We start from the raw sequence: 15,050 nt of genomic DNA, 5'->3' as shown, positions 1-15,050 counted from the left end.
AGAAGACAAGAAGAAACATGAGTTTAGCAGAGAAATGAAAAATCAACTTCCTCTCCTCCAGACCCTAGAAAAAAGCCTTTGCAGAATTTATCTTACTGGGACAATGCTGCCCAGGTCAAGGAGTGAAAAGTTTCCTCCTAGACAGCTCCTCCTAGACAGATTGCTTTTTGTTCTTGACTCATTGGCCATCCTGTGAGTCCTGACTGAGGTTTTGAATTTTCCCCTTCCAAGCATACAAAGTCCTCCGTGCTCCTAAGCTTTTCTGGGCGAACAGACCATCTGCAGACCCTCCTGCAGCTGTAGCAGAGAAGGGATTTGAACTTGAGAACAAAATGGAATCCAAAATAGTCTATGCTATAATGTAGACTTGTTCAAGCAGAGGTGGTCTGTAGTGTGGCAGTAGTGTCTAGTGGGAATGCACAGTTAACAGTTGGTCTAAACACCACTAGATGGCAGAATTTTGCTTCCCATAGGGATGCTGGCGGGTGAGGGGAGAAAGCTTTAATTTATTACTTAATTTGATACATTAAAGAGGTCACAAATAGTTTCTACTTTAGAGAAAATTCTAGTATGTGCCTCTGCTTTTTTTTTTTTTTTGGTCTTATAATCTTGAATGAAATAGTGCAGAAAACACAATCTTTTAATTCTCTATTTTTAATGGTGCTTCTATATAGCAAATCTAAATAGTGAAGTACTAGCTTTTTATTTTACAAACTACTATACTCAGCATACCAACTCTATCAATTCGATCACCATTCGACTCCTGTTTTGCAGTATTTATAATCCTCTACAAGGCTTTTAAACCAAACTGGTGGTACTTTTCCCAGTCTTTTATGTTTACAGACACTTGCAATTTTCAGTTGGATGTCAGAAGTTTACACTTGGTGATAAATGCTTCTTTCTGGTTTGGATGCCTTAGAATAATCTACAAAATTCTAGGCGTGTGAGACTGGCTTCAAAGCACTGGAAAAAACGAATGAGAAAATGTAATTTCTTGACATTAGTAGTAATAACAACACAGCTTCCAAAAAATTAGCACTAACCGGGCACTATTTTTAAAGTGCAGTGTTGGATAGGTTATCTGATCAGCACTTCTGCTCTTTACTCCTAGCTCAGTCATGTCCTCTTAACAGCAAATGTCAGAGTGTATGGAGGATGGTGGGGTTTTTGTGGAGGGTTTTTTTCTTCTCTCCTTTTGACCTATCAAAGACATTTTGGCCTCTTTGACATCCCTTGCCGAGAGCGTTGGGTTATCCAAGGGCCTGCTCCTGACCCCTTCCTTAGGAACGTGCAGACTCTCTACCAATGAGATCTGATAAGCCTGTAGAGCTCTTCCTTTGGTACCAGGCGGCGGGAGGCTCCTGCAGGCCTGCTGTGTATCGTGCCTGACACCACTTTCATTCTTTCTGCCAGTCCAAGATTAAGTGAGTCTCGGGAGATGTGCACTGCATTTTAGGCTTAGCTTTCACACAGGAGACTGCAGCCACCAAACTGAAATGCCTCACAGAGCACAATCACAAAAATAGAAGATAGAAGAGTTTGCTTGAATTAATTACTCCATCCCACAGTCCATCATGTTTCTTTTCCTGTGTTTATTTTCTCTGTGTAAATGAGGGCAGCCTTTGCTTAAAAGATTACAGCACCAGAGACTAATCTTTGGAGGGTTTTTTGCTTCATAATTTTCATTTTCCTATATACTCTTTGCTGGTTAAATACATTGTTAAGGCAGTTACTTTAACAACAACCACAAAACAAAAAAAGCTAACACTAACGGAATAGTCACCATAAGGTTTTCTGACTTAGGAGTCTTTTAATTTATTAGCTCCTTAGTAGCACCCAGTATCCTTTGAGTCTTTCTGTAAAAAGGATGAGTGTTATGGTTTGGCCAGCCATATAATATAGGCAAGTATTGCAAGAGCTGTTCTTGGGGGTCTGGTCCTGACTGGCACTGATCTATGAGGAGCTTACTCTGCGCAAGAGGTGGGAAGGACATGTGCTTGCCTATGGATGCCTCCAAACACAAGGACAGGGAGAATGAACAGTGAAGACAAAGTCTGCATGTTCCTTGGAGAAATTAAGAGATTCTGTCTTTTTTCAATGCTGAAGGCATTGCAGATGTACTTGAGAGCAACATCAGGACTGAGCCTGTTGTCCTGAGCTGTAGTGACACTACAAAGCCTACTGGCTTTGGCTAATACTACAGAGCATACTAGCTTGATCTGGAGCTCCTAACTGTGGCAAAACCAGCAGACTGCATGGTCTTTGTTGGTAAACCACAGAGAACTACCTGGCTCACACTCCCAGCTGCATGAACCCATGCTATTGCTACTTAATCCATCATGTTGAACATATGAGGCCAGAATTGTCTTTCCAGAGATTCTTGTGGGGCAGTTAGGAGCCTCCTGTGACTAAGCTACCACCACCCCAAGTGTTCACCTTCTGGGGCTGTCACACAGGAGACACTCTTGTTGAGCTGTAGCAGTGTGAGTGACCTGAGGAAATAAATTACTCCTCCAGAGAGTGGGGTACCTATAAAACATAAGATGGATGCATTGAGTAACGCTAAATGATCTAGATACGAAAAATCTTTCACAGTTCACAGCTGACATGGCTGACTCCTAGCAGATGCCCAGGCATATTTACCTCTACTGCAGCCACTCTTATTTTCCAAAGTCCTCTTCTCCCAGGAAATTAGCCCATCCTGATATACCTGCAGTGTTCCCACCTGCCAGACCAATGTCTGACTTCTCCATTTTTATTAGCACCTTTGGAAGAAAAAGGGGCTAATTGAAATTTAAAGTTTCTTGGATCAGGTTGCCTATACAGCATTTCCTTTCTTGCTGTGAAAGCTTGTCCGTGTTGCTCTGTTCTTCCCCTACTTTTTCACCACTGTTGGTGCCTTGCTGATTTTGGAGTTGAGGCAGGGATGCTAAATGTGACATGCAAAGCCCCGTCAATCCTGACAAGAGTTTAATGGTTTTAGGAGTTTACCTTATTGAGGGGTAAGCTTATCCATATTCTCAAGGCTATGCTCAGAACTGCAAGGGTCACATCACATCTGGATTATCTCAAGTGTTTGTGAGGTTGTGCCAATGATGTGCTGATGAGTGCTGGTTGGGGCTGAAAGGACTGAGGTGCAGTTACCTGTGATTGGTGGCCTTAGAAAATAAAGGCTGTTACATGCTGGAAGAGGGTCAGAAATCAGATGTGAGATCCATAATACAACAGTATTACAACAGTAATACAATAGAGACAACAGTATGCAATTTCTGTCTGAATCCTACCTGCTCAGGAATGCTAAATGTGACATGCAAAGCCCAGTCAATCCTGACAAGAGTTTAATGGTTTTAGGAGTTTACCTTATTGAGGGGTAAGCTTATCCATATTCTCAAGGCTATGCTCAGAACTGCAAGGGTCACATCACATCTGGATTATCTCAAGTGTTTGTGAGGTTGTGCCAATGATGTGCTGATGAGTGCTGGTTGGGGCTGAAAGGACTGAGGTGCAGTTACCTGTGATTGGTGGCCTTAGAAAATAAAGGCTGTTACATGCTGGAAGAGGGTCAGAAATCAGATGTGAGATCCATAATACAACAGTATTACAACAGTAATACAATAGAGACAACAGTATGCAATTTCTGTCTGAATCCTACCTGCTGCAATCCTCTGATGATTTAAAACACCACTTCTAAATTATTAATAGTATGCTTTTCCTGCTAATACTTCTGGTTGGAAAAGACCTTTAAAATCATTGAGTCCAGTCATAACCTAACTCTACCAAGTCCAGTACTAAACCATGTTCCTAAACACCACATCAATATATCTTTTAAACACCTCCAGGGATGGTGATTCAGCCACCTCCCTGGGCTGCCTCTTCCAGCATTTAATTACTCTTTCAGTGAAAAAGTTTCTTCTAATATCTATTCTAAACCTCCCCTGGCACAACCTGAGCCCATTTCCTCTTGTCCTCTGCACAGGCTTAATCTTTCAGTACAGTACTTGTTGAGGTGTGAGTTTTGTTTATGTCAGCCATTATTTCAAGACAAAGTTACATGTGCTGGTATAGTTCAGATGTTTAGTCAGGTTACACTTAAATCTTTGTTTTGTTGCGAAACATTTTCTTAAATCCAATTTGGTCTTAAGCATTTAGACTTTAGACTTTATTCAGTCTTTAGGTTGAATACAAACTAACAGGAAAGTGAATGCAGTAATGTTTATGGTTTGTTTTTTTCCTTTTTTTCAAAGCTGAAGCCATTTAAAAATAAATACAAGCTTGAATTACCAGTGATATGGCCAAATATCTATTCTGAAACCATTCTTATCAATATGATGCCAAGGTAACATACACACAGATCAAATCAATAGAGAAAAAAAAAAAGGGCAAGATAGACTGAAGTATCTTGTTCTATGGTTCTATAGTTCTTCTAGTTACAGACTATGTTAAGCCTGACTTGCATCTGCGATCCAATGGAATATGACAGGGCTGAGCATAGTAGGAAAGGTAGGAAATTAAATGCCTTTGCATTCTTGAAGTCATGTATTTTTCCAGTTTTATCAGACTGGACAGATGTAGGCATATGTCATTAAACCAGCAAAAAAACAGCTTTCAAACCTCCAGGGGCAACCTCTCTCAGAAGTAGTGCCCTGGTTTCACTGGGATAGAATCATAGGCCAGGCATCATATGCAGGCTGTGAGCTGAGGTGGTTGGGGGGGGGGGTGCTTAAGCCAGGAGGGGCAAATGCCTGGGCATTTGGCTCATTCTGTGATTCAAATTGGCCAACAGGTGTATCCCATACTGTAAACAAAAGGCTCAATATAAAGGAAGAAGGCCTTCCTCTACTTCCTGTCTCTCTGTCTTTTCTCAAGCATTGTCATTGCCAGGGGGGCTTTCCTGTTTGTTGTATGTGCTCTATGTAGATTGGACTAAGTATCGCTTTGTGTACTTATTAGTGTTAACATTAGTTTTGCTGTTTTGTGAAATCTGTATTTGTTTAATTTCAACTTCTAGGTTTTTTTCTCCTATTTCTTCTTATAGAAGGGTGCCTACCTTGAGACCCCATGCTGAAAGCTCTCTTGAATGTAGCACTGGGCTTGTCTTGTCGCCTTCCTGTGCCAGACCCCCTGGTAAGGTCTATGCCATTTTTAGTAGTAGGCAACACAGGCATTCTTTGAAAGGGACACCAAACTGTCTATCTCTATCTTCCTTTATGTCCTGGATGTATATTTTCCTACCTTACTGCTTTTCTGTTCCTTAGCAATCACCCTGCCTTAGTCACTGTTTCTCCCTCCTTCCTGAGTGCCAACAGACTTTTTGCCTGGTGAGGGAGCCACCTGAAAACTGCTGGTTGTGTTTGGATCTCACAGGTCATTATACTGCTTTTACCCTTGCTTGCTCTGAAGTCCTGCTCCTGCTGCTCTTCAGATCTCAGGAGGGCCTTTTCCAGTTCTATCTCCTATCTTCCTTATGAAAGAGGAGGAGAAACACCTTCTCTTCTGAGCCAGTTAATAGTAGAAAAGGGACCAAAGAGTAGAGAGGGTGCAGGCTATGGGCTAGAATGAAGCAATGAGTTTTCTATCAGTAGGACTGTGTAGGAGACTTTCCCTGTAGGACAATTCTGTGCTCAAACCAGCTGTCCAGATAACCGCTATTGTCTCTATAGTAAAGGCATGGCTCAATTTAGTGCATGATTATGTTATGCTGGTCCAGGCTGACTCAAAAATTTTTCAGCCAGAGAAAACACTCCTCTATGTGTTTGGCTTAGATGTTACTTGCTTCCTGAGTTTTTCAAGTCTCTTGGATGTGGCTTTCGATGCGTAAACATGTCTATGAGGATGTTCATAGATACTAGTTCTAGCCTAGGAAACAATTCAAGCATTTTGAAGGTAAACCCTGCCCTATGTAGCAGCTGACCTCTCTGCAGTGGACAGCTAAAGAGAACAGCTTCTCCAGGCTCATAGCTGCCCATGAATTGCATCCTGTTTCTCCTTCAGAGTTGTCTTCCATTTATTCTCTCATTGAAAAGTTTTCATCTTGTTCAGACTCAGTCTATTCCAAATTTACCTCCTTAAAACTGTTAACCTGAGCACTGATGTTGTATGTGTGCTTTGCCCTGCATTTGGGGTATTTCAGAATAGCTGGGCTAAATACATTTCTAACCCTAAATGAGTAGCTGTGACTCAGCTGGTAGGACTTAACACCCTTCCAAAATAAACATGCCACTGTTGTCATGTGTGCTTTTGTAATGAAAGGGTAGGGAAGTGGATGCTGCATTTGAACAATAGACTTTTGTGTGTCAGTGGCTCTGAAGTCTTAAGAGCCATTTATTGGAAGCTGCTTGACTGCATACTGGTTGCTCACTTGTGCATGCATCAGAAATTGCTTGCACACACCCATGATGTGGGCTGGGTGGATGGGACTCTAGCAGCAGCCCAAACCATGTGCTTTCACCTTTCCTTTTTTGGTTGAGATGACTGCACATGTTGCTAATATTCCCTACCAAGCTATCACAAAAGGGTCTATAATGCTCAGCCAGGAAGCCCCTACTTTTTTTTTGGCTATCAGGAAGACTTGTGACTTATTTATCTACTTGTGGAAATAAAAAGGGAAGGAAAGTGAGGCTTGATCCCAGAAAGCAGGGTTCCTTAAAGGAATATTGGAGTAAACATATTAGAGTGTGAGTCTCGCTCCCCAGTGCCTTCCACCTTTCCTTTGTCTGTTGGTTGCTGATATGGCTGGAGGCTGGCATAAGAGCAATATCTACCAACTATTTACCACCCACTTGCCTTTCATGTGAGTATCTATGGCAGATAAAAGGAAAAGGTAGCATGTTTCTCTTCCTCTGTTAGCCGTGCTGCCCCTCACTAATAGTTTCTGTCACTGAATATACTATAGCCCCATATAGCGGCAGGAGCTATAAAGCTCTGGCAGTGCAGACAGGGACTCTTCAGAGTGATGGATAAAGAAGGGGAGGTGGGTGTGCAGAATGGTATGAAAGGAAGGGGTTGTTATAAGCAAAAAAGAACATATTTTGGAATTAATCAGCATTGGCAATTTTTCTTTCTTTCCTGTAGTAAATTTTGATGATAAAATTTCTTCCCTATCCCAGTAGATATCACCAAATACCTGTGGTAGGTAATTACCTGTTTTACCTGACCTTTTCTGTGATACAAAATCTGGGAAAGGTCCATAACCTCTCCCGAGGGTGATACAGAGTCTACCCCAGGCTTGAGCAACAGGCTCCTTACCTTGCCCCAGTATCAGTAAATCATGCAGTCATCCAGGACTCTCTCTACCAGCTGCATCTGACCCTTTTCCTCCCACTGCAGCCCTGCCTTCTCCCACGCACATACCTCCAACTGCAGGCCCATTAGTCTGTGTCTCATTGCATTCAATCAAATCAAATTACCTTTTCAAGTGGCTTCCTTTACTTTGAAATGATGGAGCTATGATGGACCTCCCTGGAAACAGGTACTGGAGTCCAGCTGGGGATGTCTTGATGGTTGCTGCTCTGAAGAAGCTTCACATTTCCCATCTGTTTTAGGAAAATTAACAAGACCTCTGTTTATTTCTAATCTTGCATTGATCTCCACAAAAACTGTCCCAACCTGCTTATAAGGGTTGCAAAGCTCCTATCCTGTCCTTGTTTGGAAACTTGTCTTCATTTTGTCAGTCCTCATGTGAGCTTTGAACCAAGCAGCAAACAGTATTTAGGAAGACAAGACACATGCAACTCCACCTCTTGCTTATCAGTTGAAATACAAGTAATCGCTGTTTTGCTTGCATTCTTGCTTGCATATTCATTTGTCTTGAACTGTTAATATTCCACAAAAGTGCTCCTGCCACTGGAGGAGTGCTGAGATTGCTGATCAGAGTCACTATGTCCATTTCAGAGAAGTCATGGAATGACTTCAGGATGGTGAAGGACTATCAATCACCTCCACTATGATATGGTAGGCACATAGTGGGGATCTGAAGGTGAAAAGTGGCAGTTGATTTACCACTGATTCCTTAGTCATTTAGCAGTAGCATGGGAATAGTCACTGCATACAGGTAGCTTCAGCCAAGATTTTCTATTTGTAAATTCAATTTATTTATTTTTTTTATTTTTTTCCTATTAAGAATTACTTCCATACTCTGATCCAGGATGCACTGGAAGACTGCTGGCTTTCGCAACAGCAGCTTCAGTCCTATGGACGGATGCACTTGACTTTTCCATGTGAGCAAGATAAGGCTTGGTGAAGTCAGATTAAGCAGGAGGCTAAAGACTTCTGAGTATTATAGGACAACTCTGGAGAAATGCATAGGAAAGTCTGTCTGAGCAGCGGCCAGGAACTCTAGAAGCAATACCTAATTCCTAAGAGGCTGCTAACTTTAATAGGCTCTCTCAGAGAAAAGGCATTTCCATTCTATTTGCTAGATTCCCTAAGACCAGCAAGCAGGCCAGAGTAGACTAAATATGACTGTGGCTACTTTGAAGAAAAATTTAAATATGCTTAAATATCAGAAATTACAAAAATTATTCTAAATGTGGATTCTTCATGCCAGCCATGGAGCTATGGTAGTTTTAATTATTCAGCATTAAAGACTGACTTAATTAAGTTTTATCTTACACATTCTCTTCCAGAGATAGCTTCTTAAGTGAGTATGAGTGTTTTTCTTAAAGAGAACAATAGAAAGAAATCCAGACTACAGAAAGTCTTGGTGCCTTTTGTTGTGAGAACTCTGTTCTGCAAGGGAGGAGAAGAAAATTAAGGAGTAAAACCACATCACATGGAGAAGGAGCATCAGGGAGTTTACTGCAGCAGTGAGAGAGTAGCAGACAAACTAGTGACCTGTTTTTTCTGATTACCAAAGCCCTAAAAAGTCAAACTCTTCAAATTTTCTTTTAATGATGAGAGGCAGAAGACATACATTCATGGCCCTCTATTAAACCAGAACATGCATGATGAGGCTTTCAATAAATTAATAAAATCATAGAACAGCTTAGATTGGAACAGACCTTTAAAGGTCATCTAGTTCAACCCTCTGTGCAATGAGCTGGGAAATCCTCAACTAGATCAGGTTGCTCAGAGCACCATCCAACCTGACCTTGAATGTTTCTGGGAATAGAGCATGTACCACCTCTCTGGGCAAACTGTTCCAGTGTTTCACCAACCTCATTGTAAAATAAATAAAATCTTCCTTATATCTAGTCTAAATTTACCTTCTTTCAGTCTAAGACCATCACCCCTTGTCCTATCAAAAAAAGCCCTGCTAAAAAGCTTGTCTCCATCTTTTGTTTAAGCCCCTTTTAAGTACTGTAAGGCTGCTATAAGGTCTTCTTGGAGCCTTCTCCTCTCCAGTCTGAACAACCCCAACTCTTTCAGCCTGTCTTCATAGGAGAGGTGCTCCAGCCCTCTGATCATTTTTGTGACCCTTCTCTGGACCTGCTCCAACAGGTCCAAGTGTTTCCTGTGCTGAGGACTGCAGAGCTGGATGCAGTATTCCTGGTGGGGTCTCACCAGAATTAACTTTGATTTTCAGCATGAATGATTCTTGCTTTGTGCATAAATATATCCAGTTCCCTCTCATATCTGCAAGTCCCTTAAGCTGCAACTGTGTTGAGCCTTGAGGCTGTTTTAAACTGTGGCCCCTGGGAACATCTCTGGTGACTTTGTCCAGCCAGGGATTTTCGTGGTGCAGGTAGCACAGGCAAATTCCTCAGAAGGCCCTTCTACAATGGAGGCAAATGGTAAAAACAAGTGGGACTTCTGTATGAATCAAACTATTCATGGTTGCTTTTGTCTGGAACTGGGACTATAAGGTTTGGTAGGTTATGGTGCAGGCTATAACCTAGCAGCCTGCTGTGCAGAATCCCTCTGCAGAGATTAAAACCCAGCCAGGAGAAGTCATCTGTTTCTTGTCCTTTGCATTGCTATTGGAGATCCACCAGGACTTTAATCCCAGGGGCTGGAAGCAGTCAGGACTTGGTTTTGCAATGAGTGGAGCTCAAGCCTGTGTTTTGGGTTGCAAGCATTTTTTTAAAAAAGTCAAGGTCCTGATACAGGCTTTTGATTCATTATACTTTAAAATCTTCCTCCTATTTAAATTTTGGGTGTAGGTGCAGAATTCCAATAGATATCAGTTTCTGCTGTGACAGAGCTCTTTGTCAGCATGAGTAACTTGAACCTCAGAGAAACAGATTAAATATTGCAGCCTGAAGAGTTTGCTGAAATTACAATTCAAATTGTGTGAAAGTCCTTTCATTTCAGCTTTTAAATAGAAGCAAGACTCTCCTAAAGATATAATCTATGAAGCATGTCAAAGGATTTTGACACTTGAAATTACAGCACCAGTACTGAAGAGAGGCTGTCAATTTGTAGCTTTGTGCCTTTTCTCCCTGTAAATATGAGTAATTTTCTTAGCCCTCAGTACATCACCAGTATATTGTTGTTTGTGGAGCTGCTTGGGTTTAGTAGATGAGAATCAATAAATGAACCATTTACTGACTGTGAAATTGACTTTTTAAATTGAGAGATTGCTGAAAATGTTTATATCTGAAGGAAGCAAAAGTCAAACTGCATTGTCTTATCTGTTTGCTGCAGATCTGAAGGAAGTAGTTGATCTTTTTGGATAAAAGTCACAGAATCACATAAATGTTGGATGGAAGGGACCACTGGATGTCAGCTACTCCTGACGTCCACTCCAAGCAGTGCTGCCACCACCACTAAGTCAGTTCAGCTGCTAATTTTTTAGATCAGGTCTTGAAAAGCCTTCAAGGATGGAGCCTACACAGCCTTTCTTGTAACCTGTTCCTGTGCTTTGCTACCCTCCCAAGGAGTAAATGTTTTTCTTTGTGTAATGGAGAAGTTCATGGTTTCTACTTGTTTTCAATTTTATGTCAATACTCTTCTGTTAGGAGAAAAAAAAGTCCTACATGCCCAAACTTCAAAGGAGAAGGTGGGGAAAGCTTCTGTCTGATGTCAGAAATCAGGCATCTCAGCTACTAAACCTAATCACCTAGGTTCCCTAATGCACTTTCTATTAATGGGGAAACAGTAGCACTCCTAGAGGGACCAGGCTAGGTACTGGCCAGAATGAAGGGCCTTCTGCTACTTTATCACTGAAGGCATTGGGATTGTTTATGAAATCGGCTGGCATTTAAGATTATTGAGTGATGGTGTTTTCTGCATTCAGTGCACTAGATTGAAACATGACTGAAACAAACAGAAAAAGTGATACAAAGCCTGGAGCAACATAACCTGGGTTGAAGTTTGTGTTCCTATGCCAAGGGCCCTTGCAGCCTCTCCCAACAGTGCCCCTGTACTCTGTATTGGTGAGGCTGCACCTCAAATATTGTTTTCAGTTCTGGACCCCTCACTATAAAAAGGACATTTAGGTGCTGGAGCTTGTCCAGAGGAGAGCAACCAAGCTGATGAAGAATCTGGAGAACAAGTAATATGATGAGCAGCTGAGGGAACTGGGGTGGTTTAGCCTGGAGAAAAGAAGGCTAAGGGGAGAACTCATCACTTTCTACAACTTCCGGGAAGTAGGTTGTAGTGAGGCGAGTGTTGGACTCTACTGCCTTCTAAATGATAATAGGGCCAGAGGAAATGGCCTGAAGTTGTGGCAAGGGAGGTCTAGATTTGATATCAGGAAGAATTTCCTTAATTAAATAGTAGTCAGACACTGGAATGGGCTGCCCAGGGAGGTGATTGAGCCACCATCCTTGGAGGTATTCAAAAGCTATGTGAATTTGGTACTTCTGAACATGTTCTAGTAGCCAGGGTTGTGTGGTGTTTTTTGATATTTTTTTAGGGGTTTTTTGTGTTGATGGTTGGACACTGTGATCTTAAGAGTTCCTTTCTAACCATGATGATTCTGTGAGTTATCTCCAATGCAGTAATACTGGACAGTGGGAGTTTCCTGCAGACAGTTCTGGTGATGAATCTTATTCATCAGACAGGCAGCCCTGTTGCTGAGACTTTTCCCAGAGACATGTGTGAGCAGTCTGTTCAGCTGCTAGATGCTTATGTAGAGCCTGGTATTTTAAAGACTACTTGGATACCTTATGTAGCCTTACACAGCAAGGAGTACAGAGTGACTTCACAGAGAAAGTAGCAGCTGGTCTACAGAATCCATTGTGGAATTTATGACAAGTAGAGGGTAACAAAAGCACTAGCTAGAAATTACTGCAGTGCAAGATTAGGCTAGTAGTCAGGAATCTTGTCTTAGTCTTAATTTTGGGTTCATACCTTGAATCTTTTTGCAGGTAATGGACTACTGCAAATCCCTGGGTTTAAATAGCTTGTTCTTTGGAGGACTGAGAATTTGGATCTAGATATAGAGTTAGAATATCTATTGTTGGCTTTTGTGGGGTTTACACACTTTTCCTACAGAGTTGCCTCGACCCTTTTCTCTTGAGTGGAGCATTCTGATGCTCCAAATGCTATGGGATTGTAGGAACTTCCGTTAACAAATCAGAAGCATTGTTTGACTTGCTGCTCAGGTTTTATGCCCTCTTTCTGTCTGGTTGAACTCTTTCCATCAGATTAATTCCTTGGTACTCAACTTATTTGACACTTCGCTTCAGTAACTTCCCCGGACTTGCTCAGCAAACAAATTTTCCTCAGTGATTCTTCCAAATCTATTCAGAGGCTAAGAGTCTCACCTATATCATGGCCGATCTTTCTTTTACCGTTTGTCATATCATCTTCCTCACTCCATTCTGAGCCATGAGTTGATAAAGAGAGAAGCTGAACATAGCAGATATAGTTGACCTGTCAACTTGAACCCAGAAACCTGCTCTTTCAGTGTTCTGACTCTGTTTAACAAAAACTGGGCATGGCAAATTATCAAAGGGAGTTCTGCCTCTGAGTTTCTGCTTTTTTTCTGGTGCAATTTGCACCACATAACCACATTCCAGGGAAAGCTGCAGGGAGCTGGTGTGGAGAAACTCCTCAGACTCAGTGCTGTGGAAGGAGCCCCAAAACTGCCCTGTTCTGCATTCTTCATTGCTCAGCTTCCTCCAGGCCAGAAGGGTAATTTGGGCCCAAGGGAATCTAACAGGGTCTAAGCTCTGAAGCTGGGCAGTAATGGCTTGGGATAGCATCATCACTGCTGTCTCAAATACATCCTCATGCAGACTTCCCCTCTATAAGAGTAGGTAAGTATGTATTGCATTGGGCAGACCTGCCTATCTAGGCAGCGTAGGACCTTTACTGGTTCACAGGAAAGTCACTCCTTGAACAAGATGAACTTATTTCTTTGATTTATTCAAATAGAGAACTACAACTATCAAAAGAAGTCCAGTGCTAAAGGAAAAAAATATTGTATGGTTGCTGCTTAACCCTGGTTTCCCACAAGAGTGGGCAATGTTCTACAAATAATTGCACTCATCAATATCCAAGCTCTGTATCCAAATTTCCTGTTTAAGCAGACATCTAAGGTTACTTTATAAGCAAATAACATACAAATGATTTCTTCATTCCACATATAAACATATGAAAGCCTTCTGGGAATTACGTGCTGTAATCTGCCTTTTATGCTTACTCAGATGCTCCCCAATGCAAGTTTTTACTGCTTGCCTAGAATATTTTTTTGCACAAATCTGCACACAGATTTGGAGTGCTCATGATATGCAACCTGGTAAATCCAGAGCGTTTGAGTTAAGTGGGCTGAACATCCCCAAATGCGCAAAGACATACATGGTGGTACTTCTCTGCTCCCTTTAAAAGCTAACTGATGGCAAGCTGTATTGCTGGCTGATGAGCTATTATTGTCTGTGGAGAGACACTGTCAGAGTGGAGTCTCAGATTCCAATAAGTTTGCAATAAAAGGGGAAGAATCTAGGATTGTTTCAGTCTCAAAGATCACATCTGTACTAATGTGAACAAGTGTACTTTCACTGAAGTCAGTGAGACTAGGTTAATTTATAATAGCTGAGCATTGCTCCCTGTAGGTCATTAATCTTTGGGGTTTGTGGTTTTACCTCTCTGATTTGGCATCCATTGAAAGCCAAAGTACGTTAATGAGGCTATGAATTGCCTGTAGAGGCATGCATATCTTCCCAAAGGGTTCTGCCTTGCTGATGAGTGTGTAGGAGTACAATGTTGCTAGTCTATCCAAAATTATTCTAAGAATAAACAGTTCTTTCCTCTTATATTTGACAGGGAAGCACAGAAAGGTTTGGGTTGGAAGGGATCTTCAGGAACATCTAGTTCCAACCCCCTGCATTGGCAGGGACATTTCCCACTAGATCAGGTTGCTCCAAGCCCCATCCAACCTGGCCTTGAACATTTCCAGGTATGGGGCATCTGCAGCTTCTCTGAGCAACCTCTTCCAGTGACTTACTAATGGATACAGCCTATTATGAACCCTGTTTTATTTCTGGGGAGTTAGAAGCAGATCCACGGGAGAACATAAGGTTTTGCAACTCCCAATGCATCGCTCTTACGGTGCCTGGGAGAGGAAACCTAGAGCTCATCCCTGTTCCATGTTTCGCTCTTTTCTGTCAACCAGTGCATAGGATAAAATGCTTCATCCAATATTCAGTCTGTGTCTTTCCTGACAGTGTGAATACCTGTGTCACTGGATTACAGAATCATTTACATACTTACGCATTTCCCCCGTTTAATGCATCTTCTGGTCTTGTAAAGTGGGAGGGGCACAGGTGGATCATAGCTAGCAAGCTGGGTATCCTTGAGCAGGAGGTGAAAGAAAGCAGCTTGAGTTTCTGCAGAAAGAAGAGGGAACTGAATTTCATTCTTACAGCTGGTCAGGCAGAGGTATATTAGGCACATCTCAAAATACTTGGGTAAAGTCCTTCTGGGGACATAGGTCCTGCAGAAATCATCCCCTAGCCTCTTATTGCTCATTGTAGGTGTAATCTACTAAATGCAGCCATCTGGGAAGTGATACTATTTAAAGAACTTTAAGACTCTCTAGCTCTTGAAAGTGCTGTGTAAAATCGGGTGTTATCCTGGTTTACATAGACTGTGCTCAATTATGCATAAACTTCATTGGCTGTTGGGTGGGACTTACATTTAAAGATTCCTGAAATCTTTTTATG

This window comes from Chaetura pelagica, unplaced genomic scaffold (assembly GCF_000747805.2).
Source record: "Chaetura pelagica isolate M959 unplaced genomic scaffold, ChaPel_1.0 scaffold954, whole genome shotgun sequence".
NCBI classification, from domain to species: Eukaryota; Metazoa; Chordata; class Aves; order Apodiformes; family Apodidae; genus Chaetura; species Chaetura pelagica.
This window is presented reverse-complemented; position numbering follows the sequence as displayed.